The sequence below is a fragment of the Sinocyclocheilus grahami genome, unplaced genomic scaffold, assembly GCF_001515645.1.
Source record: "Sinocyclocheilus grahami isolate Dianchi unplaced genomic scaffold, SAMN03320097.WGS_v1.1 scaffold10.1, whole genome shotgun sequence".
Lineage (NCBI taxonomy): Eukaryota > Metazoa > Chordata > Actinopteri > Cypriniformes > Cyprinidae > Sinocyclocheilus > Sinocyclocheilus grahami.
The window spans coordinates 2944227-2970942 of NW_015505189.1; the positions used below are offsets into that span (position 1 = coordinate 2944227).

A 26716-nucleotide genomic window follows, 5' to 3' on the forward strand; every position below is an offset into this window, starting at 1 on the left:
ATTTCTTTACACAAGAAAGATGAAGGCTACAAGAAGATCAGCAAAGCTTTACTTCTTAGTCAGAATACTGTAGCAAAAGTGGTACAAAAATTTAATAAAGATGGAACTGCAACCATCTCACAGAGATGTCCAGGTCGTCCACGGAAGTTAACACCTCGACAGGAGCGTCTTCTGATGAGAAGGGTTGAAGAAAATCGGCATGCAAGTTCACTGCAGTTATCTAAAGAAGTAGAAAGCCAAACTGGGGTGACTATTTCCCGTGACACAATACGGCGTACACTACAGAGGAATGACATGCATGGGTGCCGTCCACGAAAGAAGCCTCTCCTAAAGCCCAGGCACAAAAAAGCCCACCTAAAGTTTGCCAGGGCCCATGCTGACAAAGATGAAGACTACTGGGACTCTATACTCTGGTGTGATGAGACCAAGATAAATGTTTTTGGAACCGATGGCTTCAAAACTGTATGGCGTCGCAAAGGTGAGGAATACAAAGAAAACTGCATGGTGCCTACAGTGAAACATGGTGGTGGCAGTGTCCTTATGTGGGGCTGCATGAGTGCTGCTGGTGTCGGGGAGCTGCATTTCATTGATGCCATCATGAATTTACAGATGTACTGCTCTATACTGAAAGAGAAGATGCTACCATCACTCCGTGCCCTTGGTCGTCGTGCAGTTTTCCAACATGACAATGATCCTAAACACACATCTAAAGCCACTGTTGGATTTCTGAAGAAGAACAGGGTGAAAGTGATTCAGTGGCCAAGTATGTCTCCTGATCTGAACCCAATCGAATACCTATGGTTAATTCTGAAGAGACAAGTTGAGCATCACCCTCCATCCAGCATCCAGTCTCTAAAAGAGGTCATACTTGAAACAATGGAAAAAGACAGATGTTGCAAAATGTCGCCAACTTGTTTATTCCATGCCTAGAAGACTTGATACTGTCATTAAAAATCATGGAGGCCATACAAAGTACTAGATGTAGTAGTTTTTGTTGTGGGGTGTACTCATTTTTGCATTACCCTAATTTGAGTAAAACTGAAAAATGTGTAATCTAAGTTATATTATTAACCTTTTCTCTTCTCACAAACAGAGTTCAGAGAGCTGCTTTGAACTGAACGCAATAGCATCAAATCATACGCATGTACTAGCACTCTGAACTGGAAGAGGCATGTGGTCATAACCTCTCACCGGTATAAAACCACACAGACAAGTCACTCAAAGTGTGTCAGTAAACACACACACACAATGTTCAACCCACTTGAACAGTCACAAGTGCCACAAACGCCTCTGAAGGGGAATATTATGAGGAAGACTTGTAGAGCTCCTGCCTTGGCCTGCCACTGATAGGCTGTGTGTGTGTGTGTGTGTGAGTGAGAGAGAGAGAGAGAGAGATGGATGGACACTGTTGACCCCATCCTTTTCAGTCAAGAACACCAGCTCAAATCAGACTCAAAGAACATCAAACAATATGCTTGTAGGTGCCAAACACGCACACAAACTTGTGAAGTTCTGAAATGACAAGTACAAAGGAATGTCTGCTGCTGGGATGCCACATTCATCAAAATGACACAAAGACACAAATACACCCACAAATGCTCGCATGGGGACATTCTCATTCAGCTCACTGACAGAAGTGCAAATCTATTAGCCTGTATGCCAGTAACACATAATGAGCTTCTCAACTACAGAGCGCATCTGTATTTCATAATAGATTAAAACAATAGGGCTCCCAAGTTGCATTTCTGGTTGTGATATGTGTTTGCGAGTCGTTTGACATCTGTTAACGGTCTACAGTTAGTCTGATGAACTGCATGCCTTTCAAAAGTTTAGGGTCAGGAAATGAATACTTTTATTCAGCAAGGATGCATTAAATTGATGAAACTGATGAAAAGTGACAGTAAACATTTATAATGTTTCAAAAGACTATTTCAAATAAATGATGTTCTTTAAGTTTAAACAAAGCAGCACAACTATTTTCATCATTAATGATAATAAAAAATGCTTCTCGAGCACCTAATCAACATATTAGAATGCTTTCTGAAGCATGTGAGAGTGTTCAGTGGCTTTATTCAAATTCAGCTTTGCCATCACTGGAATAAAATGCTTTTTAAAATATATTAAAATAGAATATTAATGCCTTTACTATATTTTTGATCAAATAAATGCAGCATTGATGAGAATACAGTAGGAGACTTTAAAAAAAATCATGATATATTACTGACCCCAAACAGCAGTGAATATTACTTGGCAGAAAAATAGCTTATGATAAATTATAAATCATAAACGTAACAACTGAAAATTGGTGCCTTGCTGTTTAAAAAAAAAAAAGAAATAAGCCTCTCAAATGAATGAATACAAGAATAAAATGTGATTTAGGCTAATTCTACTGCTTGCTCTTCAGTCAAGTAGTCCTTCAGAGAGAAATCACAATTAAAAGAACAATGAAAATATGAAAAAGTCGAGTTGTTTTCAGGGCAACAGTGAGGGGAATCAGTTCAGCTCATTTTGTGCTCTGTGGTTAATGAAAGGCTTCTCAGTGAGAACTATGGTGCTGAGCTTTGAACCATTTGTGAGTTTTATTATTCACCATAATCATAAAGTTTTGATAAATACTGAAAATGCTACAAAGTTTTTAATCAATTATGAATGTGTTTTTTTTGTCATTTAATTAGCTATTTAGCGAATATATGGGTTTTAAATGAACGGATTAAACATTATGTCCATGTCTCAAATGTTAGAGTATCTCTATAGAACAACAAATATTTTTATACCTAAATTGTAATTACGTACTGAATTGATAAAACTTCTAATATTCTTAAAAGCATTTCTCCATCTCAATCTCTCTCTACTCATTATATTCTTACCCGACCCTTTCAATTTCCATATTTTTCTTGTTCAATCTTCAGCTCCTTCATTCTTTATCTCCTCTCCTTTCTCATAGCTTGACTAATTAAATTTTTTTTTCTATAATCGACCTCATCAAGTGGAAACCCTCCTCTTTTTTACTCTTTCTTAAGTAATGAACGTTTAAAGCAGCATTATAGTCAGCAGCCTGACCAGTGCTCTCTAATGAATAGACCTTATTAATACTGCATAACCTATAAACCGGTCTGGGGCAGTTGCCAAAGCCACATGCATCACACACATTCACACCTCTGTATGTGTACCAGTTTGTCAGCTTGTATATGCATGCACCTGCTAAAAACCACAGGCTTTATATAGAAGCTCAAAAGCACTCAAACCACATCGGAACCTGACACTTCATCACAAAGAATAGAAAATGGGGCCCACAGCACAAAGGGTTAAGCCCCGTTCACACCAAGAACGATAACTATAAAGATAACTATATTAGCGTCCACACCAGCGAACGATATCGTCTGTTTATTCTAAGCGCACGCACGTCTGCCGCTTTAAACTCTTGAGCTCGTTACAGCAGGTCAATTTTTTATCATTCATCAGCTCGAGAAAAATCGGTTTGAAAGTGATTCCAACGATTGTTTCTCACTTTGTCTTTATCGTTATAGTTGTGAGGTGGACTCAGCTATTCTTTAATATAGAGAAAGATTTTTAGAACTATATCTTTATCGTTATCTTTATAGTTATTGTCCTTGGTGTGTGAACGGACCTTTAGGGTTGCAAAAAGGTGGAAAATATCTAGTAAATTTCAGAAATATTCCAGAAATTTTGGAAACTTTCCAGGATATTTTTGGAATATTCAAGGTATTTTTGGAAAGTTTCCGGAAATTTACCGGAAATTTTCCATCCCTTAGCAACCCTACAAAGGGTTAATTAAAAGGAGCGCACATGAACGTCACAATCTGGCTTTTTATCCACTTTATCCCAGTTAAGCTGCACACTTACCTAAATATGCTGTATTCGGTTACCATAGCAGCCCGATGAGCTTTCTTGAGTTGCCATGACAACAGAATGAGGCATAAAGTTCAAGACGCCACACAAAAAGTACAGAGCACGCATTTGTTGAAGAAAGAAAAAAAAGATAGTGACCGTAAAATGGAGAGAAAATCAGGCAGTGTGAATTTGGAGAGAAAAAGTGGCTTATTATGTGCTTGCACACATAGCCTACACAAAAAAGTATTATAAAAAAGATAACTATCACACACACTTATATAAATATATACGCATTTACAAATACATATATAGATATATGTATCTTTATGCATATACATATATACACTACCATTCTGAAGTTTGGGGTCAGAAAGATCTTTTTTATTAAGAAATTAATATTTTTATTTAGGATGCATTAAATTAATCAAAAGTGATAGTAAATGCATTTATAATAAGTTAGTTTCAAATAAATACTGTTACATACATATACAGGTGCATCTCAATAAATTAGAATGTCATGGAAAAGTTCATTTATTTCATTTCATTTATGAGTAATTCGACTCAAATTGTGAAACTCGTGTATTAAATAAATTCAATGCACACAGACTGAAGTGGTTTAAGTCTTTGGTTCTTTTAATTGTGATGATTTTGGCTCACATTTAACAAAAACCCACCAATTCACTATCTCAACAAATTAGAATACTTCATAATACCAATAAAAAAAACATTTTTAGTGAATTGTTGGCCTTCTGGAAAGTATGTTCGCTTACTGTACATGTACTCAATACTTGTTAGGTCTGAAAAGAGGATTTTGGACCACTGGGCAACAGTCCAGAATTACTGAAATAAATGAACTTCTCTTAATGACATTCTAATTTATTGAGATGCACCTGTATGTATGTATGTATGTATGTATGTATGTATGTATGTATGTATGTATGCATGTTGCTACAACAAAGAGTTTTGTTCTGTAAGTACAAAAACAAAGTGTTCAATACACCCTCAGCCAATCAGAGGCCAAGACTGATGCTGACAGAATCACAATGATGACATCATTCCAAAAAAGGACCCAAGTCCCTACAGATCTGACAATGAAGCCTGTTACAGATGAGACACACACATATGGCGCTTTTCCACTGCATGGTACGGCTCGGTACGGTTCACTTTTTGGGGGTTTTCCACTGGGTACAGTACCTGGTACTTGGTACTTTTTTTAGTACCCACATCACTTTATTTTCTGAAATCCTGAAGGATGATTCTGCTGGCCGTATCCTAGTTACTGGCAGCCATTTACAAACACATCAAAGAAACATACACAAATATACCCAAGACTACATATCTGCGCTCTGCAGGAATGCAAATATTAGTGATTGTACACAAATATACTTACTCACACAGAGGCAGTGAATAGTTCCTGTACCCTCATTCAAATGTAAAATGCAAAAGACGTACCCTTTGAACTGACCTAATGCTACAACAAAGAGTTTTGTTCTGTAAGTACAAAAACAAAGTGTTCAATTCACCCTCAGCCAATCAGAGGCCAAGACTGATGCTGACAGAATCACAATGATGACATCATTCCAAAAAAGGACCCAAGTCCCTACAGATCTGACAATGGAGCCTGTTACAGCATAAGGACACACACACACACACACACACACACACACACACACACACACACACACACACACATAACTTGTGACATGAGACACAAACAGACCCGCAAGATTTAAATCAGCACAGCCAGCGAAGGATCGAACGCAACTGTTTTGAACGAGCTCACCTTTTTTTAACAACCAAAAACTGGCTGTTCCCCCTGAAAAAGTTTTTTTTTTTTTTTTTTAGGAGTCGCAGCAATAGAGGTGGTGCAACTATAACGACATTTAAACTGTCGGCGAAAGGTGCAAAAATCATTACAAGCACCGACAGCGAGAGACCGTTTAGGACTGCATCGCATGTCTTCAATGAGAAGAGGAAGGGGTGATTGTTGCTGGTTACTGTATAATGATTGAAATCTCGAAATGGCCTTAAACAATTAGTAAATAAACTGCAGAACGTTATGTTTTCTAATACACGCGTGCATTGCATGTATTCTGACAGCTCTGCACGAACTCGCAGCAGATCTGCTTGTTAACCAGGGTTCAAAGCACAAAGCGCGAGGAAAATACAGTCGTCAGTTGCGCAGTCACATTTTTATGAATTTTTACAAGGCATGTGACATTGCGATACGTACGATGTATTCGTAATAAAACTCATTTATAAATCCGTTGTCAACAAAAATAAGCATTGAGGTCTTCCTGCGCGTTTCCGCCAATATAAAAAAAGTTGAGAAAAAGCAAGAACTCTTATCAACATTCATAAATGTTAGTATTGTAATTTTACTGTTGTTCTGTAAAATAAAAAAGACAATTAATAATGATAATAATAAATTACAACAGCTCTGTGTTAATACATTTATTATAACATTCACACAGTGTTCAAATTAGGATATGTAATATTTTCGAATGTTTTAAAAGAAGTCTCTTCTCAGCAAGGCTTCTTTTAATTGTACAGTAAACATTTTTTTTTTAAATACATGCCTGATTCAAGAAGGGGGTCTGATGGCCAAAAATGATTGTTTTACTAACTTATTTTAAGTTAAATTGTGTTTTGTTGGTATAGTGTCTGCTAGAATGTTAAAAATGTTCAGTGTTAAATATTTTTAAATTGTTGTTTTGTAATTTTTTGTAATTTTTTTAATTTTTTTGGAAAGCAAGACAAAACAGTAAAAAGCACATTTTGGCTTTTTAATTTATGCAATGGTGAATTTTGTTTTGGCAAAATACATGGGGAAAAAACACTTTTCGGCCCAGTGTTTCATTTTGTTGGGTTTCGGCCATACATGCCTGATTCAAGAAGGGGGTCTGATGGCCAAAAATTATTGTTTTACTAACTTATTTTAAGTTAAATTGTGTTTTGTTGGTGTAGTGTCTGCTAGAATGTTAAAAATGTTCAGTGTTAAATATTTTTAAATTGTTGTTTTGTAATTGATTTTTTTTCTCTGAAAAGCAAGACAAAACAGTAAAAAGCACATTTTGGCTTTTTAATTTATGCAATGGTGAATTTTGTTTTGGCAAAATACATGGGGAAAAAAACTCTGCGTTCGGTATTCAGTTTTCGGCCCAGTGTTTCATTTTGTTGGGTTTCGGCCAAGAATTTTCAATTCGGTGCATCCCTACTTTTTTTTTTTTTCAAAGTAAAATTGGGGGAGTCAATAAATACACTATAGTCAGGTCATGTGACAATGCTGTTACATTCTACTGTTTGACTGTTTAATGCATACCATTTAGCGCCTTAAAAAAAACAGCAAACAGCACTTTAAAAGTCATGTTTTAAAAATGATTAACAATTTTAAAGAACAGTTTGAAATATAAACAGTGCATTTGTCAAACTGAAAAGTGATTTACATTTCAATTTTGAATGAACTGCTAATTGATTCATATTATTTTTAAGTTGCAATCCAAGCCCTCTATAATAGTTTGCATCTTAATATTAAGCTGCAATAAAAGAAAGTATTTTAACTAAAAAAATATATATAAAATAGAAAATTGACACTTTACCTTACATAACGGTGCCTGCTTTGGTGACTAATGCTGTAATTGTAAGCTAGTAAATAATGAAGTGTCCAGTGTAATCAGGATACCACAGGTTATAAACATTGCAGGGCTGGTTACCGTTTATGAACAAGATTATGGATACGTTTACAGCATTTTGTTGTGCAAAACTAAGGCAAGATCTGAGATCTGTGTGCGTTTCCCACATTACTGGCTGTCAATTTTCAATACGGCCAGAGGTTAAACCCAAGACTTAATACCAAATCACCCACTGAATTCTGCCTATTGTTTCGGCAGATTACAGAGTAAGTAATTGTCAAGGATTGTGCGTTTTTCTAATGTGCAGTGACCGGCTAGACACGCACTCACCAATAAACACTAACACAAACATACGCGATTAACTCATATGAGGTGCGTCAGGACATGTAGATCAGACTGGTATTTTAATATGGGTCACGACCACACAGTATAATTCGACAGGAATGTCCAGGTCTCAAAAACAACACTGTTCAGGACTCCATCCTTTGAAACACTGCATAAATTGTGCTAAGCATATTCATAAAGGCATAATGGTTAAAAACTACACATCAAAAATGCAATGAGACAAAAGTAGGAAGTACTAAATTGCACGACTGTGTTCTCTGTTCCTGTTTTTAGTCTATTTATGTGTTTTCATAATCCACTTCATGGCTAGACTAAATCAGCTTACGGGTGTTTTTAAACACGGTTTCTGAACATTTCGTCTCTCGGGTGCTACTCAAAGTTATTATGGAAGCTCCATCAGGCCACATACAAGCGCTACAGTGAGAAATCAGGGTGCCAGAGAAGCTGACAGCACAGGACACTGGTAATTGCTGACTGAGGAAGATCTACTTCAGCTTTCAAAATCAGAAACGGCTCATGCGTCACCGACTGAGTGTGCGGTAGTGCTTGTGCTCAAGTATGACATGGAGCCAAAAAGGCAACGTCCACAGACTTCCTCTATGTGGTGCAAAAAAAAAAACAGGAGAATGGAATGAAGACACTGGGTGAGAAAGAAAAAGACACAACAGCTCAATGAGAAATCAATGAGTACCTAAGTAATGATCTGAACTGGTGCAAGTACAAGGCCAGTAATAGAGAATAAGCTATTAATAAATAAATGATTGGTTAGAGGTCGCCATTAAACTATAAATGGCTCATAATATACTGCCTGTCAATGTCAGATAACTGTGGAACAGACTGCTGTTCCTGTATGCAAACACACATATATTAAGGCCTACTCTTGGTTGTATGCTACATCTTTCAATCATGCAATTCACAGAATACAGAATAATCTCATTTGTAAATACATAAATATAAATGAACCTTCTTCCTTTCCTGACAGTCTAAACGCTATAATTTATCTCCTCATTACAAATGCAAATCAACACACATCAAGCTGAAACATCATTTTTATCAACCAGGTACCCCTAAAAATAAAGCTGCAGGAAACAGAAAAACTATGTAAATGATGACACTGGAAAACTGATGGGCAAAAACATGTTTCTTTAATCTTTCTAATGATTAAAGGGTTAGTTCACCCAAAAATGTAAATTAGGCTGTGTTTTACTCACCCCAGAGCCATCCTAGGTGTATATGACTTTCTTCTTTCAGACAAATCCAGTCGGAGTTATATTAAAAATAGTCTTTGATCTTTCAAGTTGTTTAATGCCACTCAGCGGGTGTTGCATGCATCGGTCCAAAAGAACTTAAATAAAAAGTGCCCATCCATTAAAAAACCCATCTCACACGGCTCAACAAAAGCCGGTAAGAAAAATATCCATATTCAAAACGTAATAATGTAGCTTGCGCCAACAGTTGTACATGGAAGCAGTTCCGGGCTGATGACGTATGAGGTCAGCACTGCGCATGCGCAGGTGAGTCTCGTGAAAATCAATGTTTGTTTACAGGATCAAAGGAAGCAAAGTTTCCTTACTTTAGCAAAGGAAAAGCAGTCTCCTCTTGGCTTATATCGAAATCCTCCGACATTCTTCTTTACAAATCCTCGTTTTGTACTTCTAATAAGTGACCGGTGTTTTGTTTTGATCTCTCCACTGCTTTTCCGCGTTCGTCACTTCTGAGCGGCGCATACTCAGCGGGTGTTGCATGCATCGGTCCAAAAGAACTTAAATAAAAAGTGCCCATCCATTAAAAAACCCATCTCACACGGCTCAACAAAGGCCGGTAAGAAAAATATCCATATTCAAAACGTAATAATTAATGTAGCTTGCGCCAACAGTTGTACATGGAAGCAGTTCCGGGCTGATGACGTATGAGGTCAGCACTGCGCATGCGCAGGTGAGTCTCGTGAAAATCAATGTTTGTTTACAGGATCAAAGGAAGCAAAGTTTCCTTACTTTAGCAAAGGAAAAGCAGTCTCCTCTTGGCTTATATCGAAATCCTCCGACATTCTTCTTTACAAATCCTCGTTTTGTACTTCTAATAAGTGACCGGTGTTTTGTTTTGATCTCTCCGCTGCTTTTCCGCGTTCGTCACTTCTGAGCGGCGCATGCGCAAAGCCAACCGCATATGTCATCCGCCCAGAGCTGCTTCCGTTTACAACAGTGAGCTTGTAATATTGATATGGATATGTATATGGATATCTTTCTTACAAAAACGCATCGATTCGCTACAGGAGGCCTTTGTTCAACCCCTGGAGCTGTGCGAGACGTTTTTTTAATGGATGGGTGCTTTTTATTTAACTTCTTTTGGACTAATAAGTGACCGGTGTTTTGTTTTGATCTCTCCACTGCTTTTCCGCGTTCGTCACTTCTGAGCGGCGCATGCGCAAAGCCAACCGCATATGTCATCCGCCCGGAGCTGCTTCCGTTTACAACAGTGAGCTTGTAATATTGATATGGATATGTATATGGATATCTTTCTTACAAAAACGCATCGATTCGCTACAGGAGGCCTTTGTTCAACCCCTGGAGCTGTGCGAGACGTTTTTTTAATGGATGGGTGCTTTTTATTTAACTTCTTTTGGACTGATGCATGCAACACCCGCTGAGTGGCATTAAACAGCTTGAAAGATCAAAGACTATTTTTTATCTAACTCCGACTGGATTCATCTGAAAGAAGAAAGTCATATACACCTAGGATGGCTCTGGGGTGAGTAAAACACAGCCTAATTTTCATTTAATGAAATCTAATGTTTTATATGCAGATTAAATAGGTCTTTATTGTATAGGTCTAATTGTCTCCCGAGGCCACAGGAGGGCGCAATGAGCAAAATAATGCAGCGCATTTAGCAAGTAACTCTATAAAAAAAAAGTGCATTAGGTCTAAATTAACTCATAAAAATCAAATGTAATTTCATAAATTGCATAAACAATTTTGAACAAAACAGCCTCATGTATTTATGCATTGCTTAATCCAAAGAGCCCCTTGGCACCCTGATTAAAAAAAGACTTTAAAAAAGATGTCATATTTTAAATAGTGAATTTAAACCAGAGTAAATACATCACCGAATTGTGCCAGAAGATCTGTTTGGTTATCTGATTAAAAATAATTTGTTAGCGCAGCAATAGTCAATGTGTAACTACTGACAAAACACTAAAAATATGCAAACATTGCCTTTACAGCCATGTAGCAAACCGGTGACAAATAACCTCTTAATTCCATGTGAAACAAAAATAATATTGCAAAAATGCCTGCATGTTTCTTCTGAAATACTAGGAATCTGAATGTAGAAGTAAACAGGATATGTAGTCGAGGATCCATTTAGCCTGAAAATAAAAGGAGGGGGCGAGAAAACGACACTTGTCAGAACTACTGTGATAAGTGAAAATAGGAAAGACCATGTTTAGGAAAGACTATAAAAAGCCAAATGCTTGACATTAATTTCATAAGTAATGACATTAACATGACATTAATGTGCATAATTGTACTGTTCTTGATTATAATTTGTATTATTACTCAGTTTCAGGCCTGGTGTTTTCTTACTGTCCTCAAATGTACTGACACTAAGTGAAGGTCTTTTTAAATCTGACTGCTGAGTCTGAAAGTCTGAGACTGAATAATTAGTAACACTACTGTACTGTTTACTGCACAGCATACACTGAAAACTGGACACTGCTTACTACCATTCAAAAGTTTGAGGTCAGTAAGATTTTTGTGTTTTATTCAGCAAGGATGCATTAAATTGATCAAAAGTGACAGTAAAGACATTTATAACGTTACAAATAAATGCTGTCCTTTTGAACTTTTAAAGAATTCAGAAAAAAAATATCTACAAAAATATTAAGCAGCACAACAGTTTTCAACATTGAAAATAAGAAATGTTTCTTGAGCACCAAATATTATTAGCATATTAGAATGATTTCCGAAGAATTGTGTAGCACTGAAGACTGGACTAACGACTGCTGAAAATTCAGCTTCACCATCACAAGAATGAATTGCATTTTAAAATATATTATAATAGAAAACAGTTTTTTTTTTGTGTAATAATATTTCACAAGATTATTGTTTTTATTTTTAATCAAATAAATGTAGCCTTGGTGAGCATAAGAGACTCCATTCAAAAATAGAAGCAGATATGTGAAATTGTATGCATTATGTACCCACTCACACTACAAAAACAAGTATGCTTATTCTACATTGTTGTTGTCGTGCCATCACCTCACTATTTCATGCTTAATTCAGGGGAGTCCAGTTACTAACTTGAATTAAAATGCAAAAAGAGATACTGAATGAAACCCATGAGCGATATTATATTTTATTCATCACACTTCAGCAGTTGACCAACTCTAATCTTTTGAGATGCCACTGTCCATCAAACGTGAAATGGATGGTGTAACTTTGGCAGTAGAAATAAAGAAGCTCAGGAATTGATTGAAAATGAGTGAGTGGGAAAATCATAGTGGTGCATAATTTTTTTTATAAAACTGAAAAATTTATTGTTTTCTCTCAGGATATCTTTATAGGCACCACAAAAAAGCAGAGCACAATTGAAAAACTAAGAACAAACAATAGAAAAAGACTTGAACTTGAAACCAGCTTTTATTCTCTCTTATTTTCTGAGTCTTAAGACCAGAAATGAAGGTCTGAAAAAGGAAGGCTCCTGTGAAAAGAAGAAAGAAAGATCTGAAGGAAGTGCCAGTGACAGGACCTTAACAAAATGATGAGGCTTCAGCAATTCGCAAGCAACAATGTGGCACACAATGCTAAGAAGGCGCTGTCTCATGCCTAACACCACAACCTTTATGAAAGATAACACACTCCGTTAGCACAATCTCACACGACACGGTTTACAGTCGTACCCAACGAATGTAACCCTGCTAATCAGCCCTGGGAATTTTCATCTGGTGAACTATTCCTTTAACGTTACAGTAAGGCTGGGCAATATAGCTAAAAAAAAAGTATCAATAATATAATGTTTCATATCGTTCGTATAATTATTGACATTTTTATAACCTTTTTTAAAACAAAAAAGCAATAGAACATTTTTTTTTTTTACATTTAACCACTGTATTTATAATTTAAACAAATTGTTTGAGACAAACAACAAATATTTTTTGTTTTAACAATCAAACACAATAAAAATTAAACAAATATATAATGTTTTATATGCAGATTAAATAGGTCTTTATTGTATAGGTCTAATTGTCTCCCGAGGCCACAGGAGGGCGCAATGAGCAAAATAATGCAGCGCATTTAGCAAGTAACTCTATAAAAAAAAAGTGCATTAGGTCTAAATTAACTCATAAAAATCAAATGTAATTTCGTAAATTGCATAAACAATTTTGAACAAAACAGCCTCATGTATTTATGCATTGCTTAATCCAAAGAGCCGAAGCGCCATTCACACAGACTGCATTTAAAAACATATGAGACGCAGTGAAAAGGAATAAACCTCCACAAATTCGTGACGTGTTTTCTAAAAGTTTAAACTGTTTTAACTTTGCATGGCTTTCTATTCATCTCTTGTGTGAGATGCGAGTGCAGCAGTCATATTTGTCCGTCTAAAAATGCGCTGAATATGCGTTCTGTGTGAATGGCTTGGTTTCGGTTTTAACCCATTCAAGATCTTCTCCGCATTGAGCTTCTATATTTCTCTAATATTTTGAATGCATAACACAGCAGTGGCACATCACGTGGGCTAGACTAACAAAACATTAAAATGCAATAACGCCACTGATGACGCTCCCTGATGCACACCTAACATTCAAATGCAAATGTTTATTTTAAATTCGACTAATATTCATTCTTTATTTACAATCTCCTCATCACAGGCAGGCATAGCACTCCTTTCCACATGTGTTCGTGTTTGTGTGTGCTGTCTGCGTCACTCATAGCACGTGCCTATATCGTGCGCTATATCGAACATTTTTTCTATCGATATCGAAGAAGGTGTACCGTCGATAAATATCGATACCGTTTTATCGCCCAGGCCCACGTTAAAGATAAGTTTAATATCTGCGAGGACAAAAATTTGCTGGCCACACCTGCCAAGAGCAGGTTAATATATGTAGAAAAATATTCAGCCATGCATACACACACACACACAAAAAGAGATTATCGATATTGGAGCTCCCTTAAACTGAGTGTCTCACTCCTGGTGAGAGTATGGTGGAAGCTAACATGTCAGCTAATCAAAGCGCTCTATTCTGTTCCCACATCACTTTGAGGAAGAAAGGTTGCTGCACTTTAGCAGAATCATCACATATATCCTCATCCTGGTTTCCTCTCTTTCTAGCCCGAGGAAACCCGACCCTCTTCCATGCTAACTCTATAGGTGCAATCATCATAAACAGTTTAATTAGTCAGGAAATGAGAGAATAATAAACCCACATTTCAAATTAAATCATATTACACGATACCGTTTTATCGCCCAGGCCCACGTTAAAGATAAGTTTAATATCTGCGAGGGCAAAAATTTGCTGGCCACACCTGCCAAGAGCAGGTTAATATATGTAGAAAAATATTCAGCCATGCACACACACACACACACACACACAAAAAGAGATTATCGATATTGGAGCTCCCTTAAACTGAGTGCCTCACTCCTGGTGAGAGTATGGTGGAAGCTAACATGTCAGCTAATCAAAGCGCTCTATTCTGTTCCCACATCACTTTGAGGAAGAAAGGTTGCTGCACTTTAGCAGAATCATCACATATATCCTCATCCTGGTTTCCTCTCTTTCTAGCCCGAGGAAACCCGACCCTCTTCCATGCTAACTCTATAGGTGCAATCATCATAAACAGTTTAATTAGTCAGGAAATGAGAGAATAATAAACCCACATTTCAAATTAAATCATATTACATGTAGTCACATTTTAATAAATATGCAAAAAGCAAGTAAATAAGAAAATAAATAAAGGAATTGGGATAACGTTTCAATAAAAAGAAAAAAGTGGAATAATCTGAGGTCAAACTTTTTAAACCTTTTCTACAATAGCTTTCATTTAAAAAAATTAATAAGAAAACTAAGACTTCAAACATACACAGTTGGGGACTTTTACGTTTAAATGAAGGAACAATAGGCGGAGCGTGTGTAAGGCTGGGGAAGGCTTAGCCTTCCCCTAGCCATAGGGACTTGGGGCAAAAATGCCACTAAATTGGACAAAAATGCCCCTACACAAACAAATTAAATCTATTACATCTGTTGCTAACAAAGTGAAAATGAATAGACAGTGTCGATTGCGGCATTAATTTAAGATCTGCTCATGTTGCACCGTATTTATTTTAGGCGTTTTTTTAGCCAATCACACACAATTCTGTTGAGCTTAGGAATGCAATGGCCAATCAGAGGCGTTTAGATGAGTAATCGATTAAACTCATCAGTTTTGAGTGCGTGCACGTACAATGTAAGTAAGTGAAGATTAATTTCACAGTGTCTACAGCTTCGGTGATTATAACGATAGTTTTGTTTTTTCGAGAGTGCTTAAACTCGCGATAGATCAAAGTTAGTGATGATGTCACTTTCTATATACCTATCATTTATTCGTTGTTTGAATAACCAAGGAAATAAAATATATAATTATAAATTTCTAATGTTTTTATTAAATTGTAATCACGATAAATACAAATTCAGTCCCATTAAACATATTTTATTAGCCTACATGACACCCATGTCTGGTTCTTGCCTAAAAAGACGGGTTTACGATGTTTAATACATTTGGCTGCTTTTAGCCTTACCCTGGAGTTGGTTCACCCTCTGCCTACGGAAGGAACTATAGGATAGTGATTAATGGCAGACCTGAATATCAAACATCTCAGCAAAAAAGTGCAGAGGAATCTGAAATATGAAGGAAGAGAATTGCAAAAACACCATCAGGAAAGAAAAACGTTGAAGTTTGAAAAAGAGTTGAAGGCAAAAGGACAGTGCATGAGTGAGAGAGGAATGGACTCAGAGACCTTGCCTAATCATGTGGTGGTCACACTTCCTTTATTCGGCCTGTGCGTTTCCTGTTCTTATTGTGTAGGTGTGAGAAACCACCAAGGGTTTGAGCTATGGGCTGCATGTAGGCATATATACACATGCAGTAAGTTCTGCAAAAGCATCAGAATAGAGAAAGACAGCATACCGACAGACAGAGGCCTCACTGTGAGAGAGGCACTTACAGAGAGTGTCAAAGGTGCAAGCAGCAGGATGAGAAAAAAAGAAAGAAAGAGACACATAAGAACTTCCTTTAACATGCACGTTAAGCTGTTAAAATCTTCTTCACATCACTAACATCAATTCATTTTTGTGGTGCTCGTATAATATCCACCCTATGTTTAACATAAGAGCGGGTGTGGCCATTTATAACAAATGTGCAGGGCTTCCGGTGTCATTCACTTCCAGCTATTTTAGATGTACAAAAACGGTCCGTTATGCCATTTTATATTGCAAACTGGTATTTATTAGCATCTTATTTTATTCTTGTTTTCTTTTTATTTATTATAAAAAATTACCCTCTAACAAAAGGAATCTCTATTATTTTGATGTTTTATTTTTATTTCAAAAAAGACCCTCTAACACTAGCATCCCCTATTCTATCTACTTGTTTTCTTTTTATTTACTATTATAAAAAAATAAAATAAAAAAACTAACCGGCTGACCGAGACTTGTCACAGCACTTACATATTATTGCCTTTTTGTTGGTTTTGATTGCTTCTGTTGTCCTCATTTGGAAGTCGATTTGGGTAAATGCGTCTGCTAAATGACTCAATGTAAATGTACTTCTGCCGTGCAAAATGAGTAGGCAAAGTACAGAACCAGGCCCAGGAGAGGATAATGCAAGGATAACATCATAAGGTTATAACAGGGGTCGGGAACCTTTTTTGACCAAAGAGCCAATTTGTTATTTTTGGTTAATGCATTTTTCCAAAAGAAAATATTATATTATAATATTATATTTAAAAAAAATATTACATACATGCATACATACAGGTGCATCTCAATAAATTAGAATGTCGTGGAAAAGTTCATTTATTTCAGTAATTCAACTCAAATTGTGAAACTCGTGTATTAAATAAATTCAATGCACACAGACATTGAATTTATTTATTGAATATTCCAGAAGCCATAAATATATATAAATGTATTTTTTTTTCAATAACGCTTTAATAATAGTAACTTTATTAGGACCATGGAAACTAAAATACACAAATATGCAACAAACCGTCAAAAATTGTGCAGGGCTTTTTACTCTCTCTCTCTCTCTCTCTCTCTCTCTGTGTGCGCACGTGTGTGTAAGAGACTGAGTGAGTGAAAAATAATGCACGGTGCTTATATCGACTATTTATGTGAATACACACCAGTGTAGGCATTTTGACACTCCATGTTTTGACCATTTTAGGCACACCACCGAAGACAAAGTCTACTATGATTGTCAGTGTTCCACTCAGACCTCACGCGCAGAAAACATCCACGGCTTTGAGTTTTTAATACCGTCAAGAATGTCCCGCTCTTTACCGTCTCATTTTTTACTGTTATTACCACAACCAAGGTACAAATCTGAGTTCAGGATCTCTACGTTACCTTATGTGGTTTGCTGTCGTGACTCTCGCGAACATCACTGAACGTGCACTGAACTCACACTTTGTCCAGTACAAAAAATTTATTATTATTTTAAACATTTAATCAGCTTATGTAGGCTCTACAACAAAGGAATTGCTGATCTCTAGTGATGTCTAATTTTTGTAATAGATCATTTGTTGGTAAAGGGTGAGGGGTCTGGCAGGTGTGGCTCGTGAGTCATGAGCCATAGGTTCCCGACCGCTGGGTTATAAGATTACAGTCCAGCTATTAGCCAGAAATAGTTTATACCGGCGACGTCCAAAATCAGCTTGCCACACCTGCCAAGAGTGGGGGAACTCAGAAAAAAAGTCCTGCCATAAATATTTCTTGATGTGATACAATTACCTTTCCACATATATGAAAAGTTTATATGACAAATACATGAAACTGCAAACTACAAACTGCACAGGTCATTTAAGGGGTAATATATTGTGATATATTTTGCTACATAATGATGTGAAACTGGAAAATCAATATTGCTTTCATATTACTTCCATCATTATTACTACAGTTAGTTTTTTATAGCACTTGAATGTCCTTGATTTTATTTGCTCAAGTCACTTGCAACCTGCATATCTGTTAATGGTTTCCACGAAAACATCAGCCATTTTAGTCTGAAAATGGCCTCTACCACTAAAAAAAAAAAGAAAAAAAAAACCAAACAAACGGGAAGTAGACTGTATTAGTTAGTGCACTTCACTGTGAACAGGTGACACTGAGCTTCCTCAGTTCTATGTCTGGCCTGTCCAATGATTTATAAATGTCAGTAGAAAACCAAACTGTCACGAGTTATGAGAACACAATTTAGCAAATTCCACATAATAAAGTCCTTCTGTATCATCCTGAAGCCTCCCTCTCAGAAACACACTCAGTATCAACCTCAGGGTCACGCGACTGCCACAGCACAAGGTATTGTCCTAACACATGTACAGACATGAATAACGTGCACGGGCGCACACACACACACACACAAATATGCGCAAACTCCAGGGAAAAATCAAAAGGATCAGAGTACATAAATATCCTAACAATTAAACAGTAAAAGTGTTGAGAAAGATGCATGTACATAAACATACACACACACACACAAGCAATGTGAGTGCATAGATGAGAAAGGCACAGTCATGCATTTGCTGCCTTCCTGAACATACAGCTTGCGTCAACGCCGCTCTGCGTGTGTTCCTGTTGCCTGCTGACTCTGTGTGCGTGTTTGCATGATTTTCTAGCTCAAGAAAGGACAAGGAAAACAGCAAAACGTGCAAATATGGTATGAAAAACATTTCACACCCTTGTTTATGGAAACATATTCCAGAAGCCAGTGTAAACCATGCTGCTGTCAGGAAACACTGTCCCAAACATTGTATTCCTAATAATTTTGTCCCGGGCCCATGAATTAAAGCAACATCCCTGCCTGTGAGGGGAATACTTCTACTACTGTTCATCTCAATCATATTACACATACACACAAAATGAAGACTTAGACACAAAATCACACTCTGACCCTTGATGCCGTTCGTTTAAAGAAATGAAAAGTCTGTCATCATTTACTTACTACCCTCAAGTTGTTCCAAACTTGTAGAAGTTTCTTTCTGCTGTTGAACAATATGCAGCCTTATATGCAGCCTTTATTAAATATAGCCCAGCTAAAAACAAAGAGTTACTGCCATCCTAGGAACTACAATGACCACAAACATTATAAAGAGCTAAACAGGATTCAGCAAAGGGAAAGAAACGACAGAGAAAACAAGCAAGATCATCATGACAGAAAAGTGCAGAAGGTTCAAGTCGGATGTATTAATGACAGTTAAGACCTTCACAACATACCTCTAAAATAAAAGCTTGGTTTAACTTGAAGAAATGACATTGTTGTGCATAATTGTGTAAATGATATTATTATTGTTTTTATCCGTGTTTAATTTATACAGTTCTGCGGTACATCATCTTGACAAAAACTAAAGCAATGTTTTGTTGTAAATTTATTGTTATATTTTCAAATAGTTTTGCCATATCGCCAATCCCTATTTTAAATATATTATATTATATTGAAAGTGAAGATATTATGACAATAAAATGTTATTATTATTAACAGCAACAATATTTTTTGTTATTATTATAATTATAAACAATAATGCATTTTATAATTTCATTATTATCATCATCATTATTATTTATTACTGCATTCAGAGATTTGGAACATTTCAGAGCGTTATGAGTGGAAAGTGGAAATAACTTTTTCTGGTTCGCATTTTAACAGTCATTATAAAACATCCTATATTATACAGCAATCATTAATCACAAATTAATTCGAAAGAATTCAGTCTAAAAAAAAATGTCCCTGGTTTTCCATATGGCAGTAAAATTAATGCTGTCCAAGTCCCTATATAGTTGACTTCATATTCCTGATGACCCATCCGATTTTTTCTAACGATTTATACATTAAAACAAGTGAAAAGAATCATTTACTTCTCCTAAAGACAAGAATCGGGAAATGCTTAACATCAAGCCCTAATAAGCTCATCAATACTGTAAACAAATCCTCCCACATGACAAACAAGACGCTCACATTCCATGGTATGTGTGCAGTAAAAACAAGAAAAGTAAGTGAACATGCAAATGTTTGAAATGCAGAAAAGAAATTCAAGACCAAACCATAGGAGAGGATCCAGCAGTGAGAAAAATAGACACAGTAATGGATGGAGATAGTAAACGTGTGTGTGTGTGTGTGTGTGCGTGAGAGACTTAATCAATCTCTCTGTTGTCTTAGGATGGAGCCAAGGGAAGTGCCAAGGATGTCTGGTTATAATCACCTGTCAGCCGTTTTCACATGCGGACAATTTACAGGACACGATGCCAACCGCGTGAGGTCGCAGAGCTGTTGTCAGAGAGCAAGTGTACCCAAGCGCCCGTAATTACAACCTATTTTAAAGAGCTCGTCCCTCTTACTTTCAACAGCCCACATCCAGAGCAAAGTAAAAGTTATTTGGAAAAAAGATATAGAGGTCAAGTACAAGCAATTTCCTAATTAAAACAGCTATATTATGGGAAAAAAAGGAACCCGGCTGAGATCGCTTCTCCATTGTATTTATTTTTCCACTGCTGAGGTGCTCTGAGCGTAAATGTTATTTTTCTAGACCACTTCCCATTGGGAACTCAAACTGGTGAATTATTCTGAATTCCCGCTTTCCATAATAGGAGCTTAGGGAACAGTGTGAAGTGATTCACAATATCTTATATGCACTGGGCAATACTCCTGACGATATAAAAAATACAATTCAGCTATTTTTAGAGAAAGTCCAACTTTTTATATCATTATATGTGCTTGCTAAGACAAGAAACTGCTCATTCCTCGTTCAAACCCCTTTGGTAACCACATGGATGATAGTGCAAATTGTGCAACTTCTGAAGTAAAAGTATAATATTACTTTAAATAAGTAAGTTTTACAAGTGCAGAATTGTGATTTACAACTGTGGCAAGACGATTAAAAATTCTTTGAAGTTCTTTGGTTTTTAAATTTTTTATTGCTCATAATGCCTGAAAAAATAGCACAGACACTGGAAACTTTTTAGTGTGCATGTGCCAAACACCTGAGTTTGAGCACATTATCAACTTTGGTTGTGAACATACCAAAAAAAAAATTTATGACACTAATTTTATATCATTGTAACTTTGCTTTCCACAAACTTTAAGTACTTCTTCATATACCACAGCAAAAACTATAGTCTGAGAAAGTTCAAACATGATTAAAGGCGAGTGAACAAACAGTAAAAAAAAAGAAAGAAAACGAAAAAAAAAAAGAAATACACAATTTACAAGCATAGATCAAATAAACCGTAGTATTCAGGTACAGAAATTTAATAATTAAGTGTAAAATAACCCTGCATAGTGTTCACTGTATGAATTAAATTTAGATTAATCTTTGTTATAGCCGTTTTATTAACATTAGTGACATATTCAGCAGCAGGTATTTATAGGCTGCTGTCCCATTAAATCCGACTGCACGGATCCAGTATAATGATACACATCCGATTTCGTTCTCAGCTGTTTACATTCATTTAAAACATAACCGACTGCGTTTACAAGAATGATCGCCGAGACTCGAGATGGGTACTATTGACATAATTCTGTGTGTATGTGTCTGTTCAAACATATGGAGGAGATGCGAAAGATGAATCAACTCGGTCTGAAACGTGTCTCTCTGTGTGTATGCGCGCTTTGCACGTGTGTGGCAGAACTGAAGAGATGCTGTGCGAGATGTGGCTTGTGCGCGCGCTTCAGGTGCGAGTCAGACAGCAAGACGAGATGGCAGAGTTGTTTTCTGCAACTTATTGCACTTAACTCTTTTTAACGTCAAGCAATTCTCTGCTATATGCATCAAACTAAAACTTTGACCTTTAGCAATGTTTTGATTTAAGTAGCCTATTATTAAAATGATAATGATATACATTAGTGACATATTCAGCAGCAGGTATTTATAGGCTGCTGTCCCATTAAATCCGACTGCACGGATCCAGTATAATGATACACATCCGATTTCGTTCTCAGCTGTTTACATTCATTTAAAACATAACCGACTGCGTTTACAAGAATGATCGCCGAGACTCGAGATGGGTACTATTGACATAATTCTGTGTGTATGTGTCTGTTCAAACATATGGAGGAGATGCGAAAGATGAATCAACTCGGTCTGAAACGTGTCTCTCTGTGTGTATGCGCGCTTTGCACGTGTGTGGCAGAACTGAAGAGATGCTGTGCGAGATGTGGCTTGTGCGCGCGCTTCAGGTGCGAGTCAGACAGCAAGACGAGATGGCAGAGTTGTTTTCTGCAACTTATTGCACTTAACTCTTTTTAACGTCAAGCAATTCTCTGCTATATGCATCAAACAAAAACTTTGACCTTTTGCAACGTTTTGATTTAAGTTGCCTATTATTAAAATAATAATGATATCGCACGCCGTTGCGATATGCATATTGCGATATTTACATATTTGCGATATTTCGATCATTTCGATATATCGTGCAGCCCTACTAATAACTGTATAGCAACTTGCTAAAATGACTAAACTTTATAGAAACCACCCAAAACATCCTGCATCTAGGCAGCGAGTACACATTTTCATCATAAAATGTAAAAATGTAGTGTAATCTTTAGTTTTTGGAAAAGTGGCCGTATTCAGTACATATAAGGCCACAACATCTATGAAAACGAAACTGGTGGAGCGGAACATCATTCATCTGGGACAAAATCACATAAGAGAGGTTAACTCAGTCCACAAACTAGACAATGTTAGAGGAACAGGGTGCCTGTTAATCCATCAGGGCAGACAGGTGTCAAAATAGTCTCCAGTGAATTGCCCTTTCAGCCTAAAATGAGATAATGGAGTCATCAGCTGATGAATTAGAGGTGTGTATGCGTGTGAGAGATAAAACACACACATACATACATCAAACCTGGGTGGCAACAGCAACACTGTGTCTGTGTTGTGTGCCATTACTGAGAGCACCCTTTCCATCTAGGTCAATGAGACTCAATGGACAGTTCACCCAAAAATTAATTATCTATCATTATTTACTTGCCCTCATATCGTTCCAAACCTGTATGACCTCCTTTCTTCTGTGAGCGAACACAACTTTTTGTCTGAACAATGAATGTCATTTGTTTGAATCATTGCATGAGCAAAACATTCTTCAAAAGATCTAGTTTTTTGTATCACAGAATAACGAAAGTCATACAGGTTTGAAACGTTGTGTGTGAGTAAATAATGCCATTGTTTATATTTGATGAACTATCCATCTCTAAAAAAAACGGTTTCTGTACATTAACCCTGTCAAATATTCAACACAGACTCCTCGTGAAACTAGACAACTAGAGAATAGGGATGCATGATACTATCGGATCGTTATCGGAATCGGCCGATAATAGCTTAAAATGTAAATATCGGCATCAGCCCGATATGAAATATTATGCCGATATGCCCTGACGATAAGACGAATAATCTGTGCTCAGATGTGCTCAGGGTGTGCTAGCGATAAGATCACATCAGCAGTGTGGTCAATCTTGAGGCAAACTTTTGCCTGAATGGTGATTAGATTCACTATTTTGGATCACCCCATTTAATCTGAGAATGCAAGTACAGTATGACGTGTCCAGTGTGCGAGAAAGTCAACAGTCACTAGCGCGTGCAACAACAGCCTCCCCCCGGCATCTAATGCCCGTCCGGTAAGGAGCTGTCGGCCTACTTGTAATAAAATGAGAGTAAAATACACAAATAACATTAAGATTATGTTTTTGATTAAATAAAGCAGTAATTGATGTCACAAAATCACAAGTATGTTTGAATTTAAAGGTCACATTTTCAATCACTGACGAAAGAGAGAGCAAAAAGGTGAAAAGTTGAGATTAACAGGGCAAAGTATAAGATGATGGCATGAGGGCAGAAGACGTGAAAACATGCCCAAAACAATTCATCACGCTCATGTACTGATGCAGACGTGATTTAATGGACCACATCAATCAATCACACTACAAATTGAGGACAACATGAGGAGAGTACAAGTTTGAACATGCAGATTTCACAAGCTGGAGTACAGGGAATATATACTAACCAGCCTCCAGTAAATCCCTAATCAATGTTCAACTCAGCTGCAAGATATTGCGCAAGTATGGTACAAATACAAAAACACTGTTATGGAGCTACATGACATTTTGCTCAGCATTTAAATAACGCTTCCAACCACTTTTCCTGTTCTGATCTTACCACAGTGATCTGAGGAGTCATTTCCATTGCATGACAAGCTCCCTTGAATAACCCATGGCTCTTTTCACTCACATCTCTTGTGAATTGGTATGGACTGAAGAGCAATCATAAGCATACACTTACATATAAAAACAGCTGCACAAGTTGCAAATTTGTAATGTGTATCTTGTAAGTCTTTGTTTTTAAAATAAGGAAATTAGTTTGGCTGTACTTCTCAGACAACTTGCAAAATAGTAAAACCAGCATGCCAAAGAATCATGATCAAATATGATATTTTTGCCATATCGCCCACCCCTAGTACACATATGCAATTGGTTTTTGCCACCTGGAAAAATTTGGTAGAACAAAAATAAGATAAAGCAAATATAATAAGGTCAAACTGGTGAAAATGACTAACTAATTACAAAGTAAACAACTTGGACATCACTTCTGTTCATGAATTGAAATAAACTGACTTGAAACTAGGGTTGGGTACCGAAACCCGGTACCAATATGGCACCAGTACCTATGTAACCGGAACCGAAACAGAATGCAGATTTCGGTGCCATGCCCGAGCGATCGATTGAAATATTTGTCCTGTGGTTCTCCGAAACGGACGTAAGAAACATCATCGCAGCAATGCACGTGAAAAATTATTTCCCGACTGAGAAAATGCACGTGAACTCAAATCGGAAAGGTCTAATAATACAAATCCAACACATCTTTGTTGTAACGAGAGTGTCCTGTCCATGTTGTTTTCACATTCCGACTTAAAAGCACAACTCGAGAAATTCTCAACCTTCATTTCTAAACCTGTTGTCCAACAAAAGAGAAAATTATAACCTTTTTACTCCACAACACCAGTCAAATGCTTCCTTTTGTGATCTGATGAGGCTTCTTGTCACAGAATGAGGCAGAAAATATGTTCCATATGCTACTTTAAAAAGAATACACCGATTAGCAATAGATTATAAATTAGGGTGACCTTGCGTCCTCTTTTCCCCGGACATGTCCTCTTTTTGGACCTACAAAAATGCGTCCGGCCGGGATTTCTTAATTGCCCTCTGAATCTCTGACCATTGCCGCCTGCTGCCGCAACATGTGTTTCGCTCCGGCGATTTTCATGTCCACTCCTTTAAACATTCTAATATTGTATATAATTTTGGCGCATCAGGGAGCCGCTTTCAGGATGCGGTGTATTTAAATATTTTTGAATGAGCGTTTGCGTTGTTTACTTTCACTTTCGATTTCGCAATCACACGCACGCTGTGTAAAGGGAGCACATCTTACAAGATCAGATATTTGTCAATGAGTGGAATGACCTGCCCTGCTCAATCCAATCAGCTGAGTCCTTAATATTTTCAAGAAACGGCTGAAAACACATATCCTTCATTTTCATTTGACCCTCTAACTTTAGCACTCTCTACTCTAATGCTACTTCTAATTTAATCTGCTTGTTTTTTTTTATTAAAAAACTTGACCCTCTAACATTTGCACTCTCATTCTATTTGCATTCTATTTCTATTTTAATGGCCAATCCATCATTTTTGGGGGGGGGATTTTTATTTATTTTTTTAATAAGTATCGGTTCAGGCACCGGAAGCGTTTTAAAAGTATCGATTTGGCCCCAGTATCGGAAAAAACTCAAACGATACCCAACCCTACTTGAAACATGAAATGATCCGTGAGTAAGCCATTTTTAGTGAGCAAATGAAAGCTGCAACGCCGTGCCTCCGTGCCTGTTATATTTATTGTGTTTACAGAGGATTTGATGACTAATGAGACTAAAGGAAGATAAGATAACTATTAATAAATTAATAATACAAGTTTATGACAATCAATTAAAGATATTAAAAAAAGTTACAATACTGTTAGTTATTTTTTGAAGCAATGCAAAATGTTTAAAAATAAACTTTGATGTGACTTGATTTTAACAGAAATTCTGTTAATACAATATAAAAACAAAGATATCATAGTATTGGCCTCTTGTTAATAAATGTTCTATTAACCTGGAAAATGTGTAGGTTATACATCAAACAGAACTAGAACATAAATTCAAACTGGATTTAAAAAAATTTAAAAAATTCACACACACAGAGAGGATATTCATAAGACCACCACACATCACTAAGCCTGCGAGACCCACCAACACCCCCACATCAACTCCAGTGAGTGAACCACAAGAGAAGATGAATCACAGCAACAGGCAGGGGTATACTGTTGACCATATCTATTAGGTCTTAGGTGGCAAAATATGTTTATAAATAGCAAGTATGATAAATAAAAAAATGATGGAGCGACAGCGAGCTTTAATTTACCCAAGGCTGATATGAATGCACATAAGGACCAATGACACCTACATAAAATGCCTCTTTCACAGCTTTGCAGTGCTATGAATGTGTGTCAATCAATACGAGCTAAGTTTGCTGTGCATGGCTTGCTCTGTAGTGGGCCGATGAACAACTGTTCTCCATGCACAAAAGCAATGCTATTTAATCTTATTACAATA

At 36.8% G+C, this 26716-nt stretch overlaps 1 protein-coding gene across 1 annotated transcript in view; it reads right to left on the minus strand.

Moving 5' to 3' along the window:
* arrb2b (arrestin, beta 2b) overlaps positions 1–26716 on the minus strand; it is a 50643-nt gene that overhangs the window by 17640 nt on the left and 6287 nt on the right. The gene's annotated exons all lie outside the window — the stretch shown is intronic.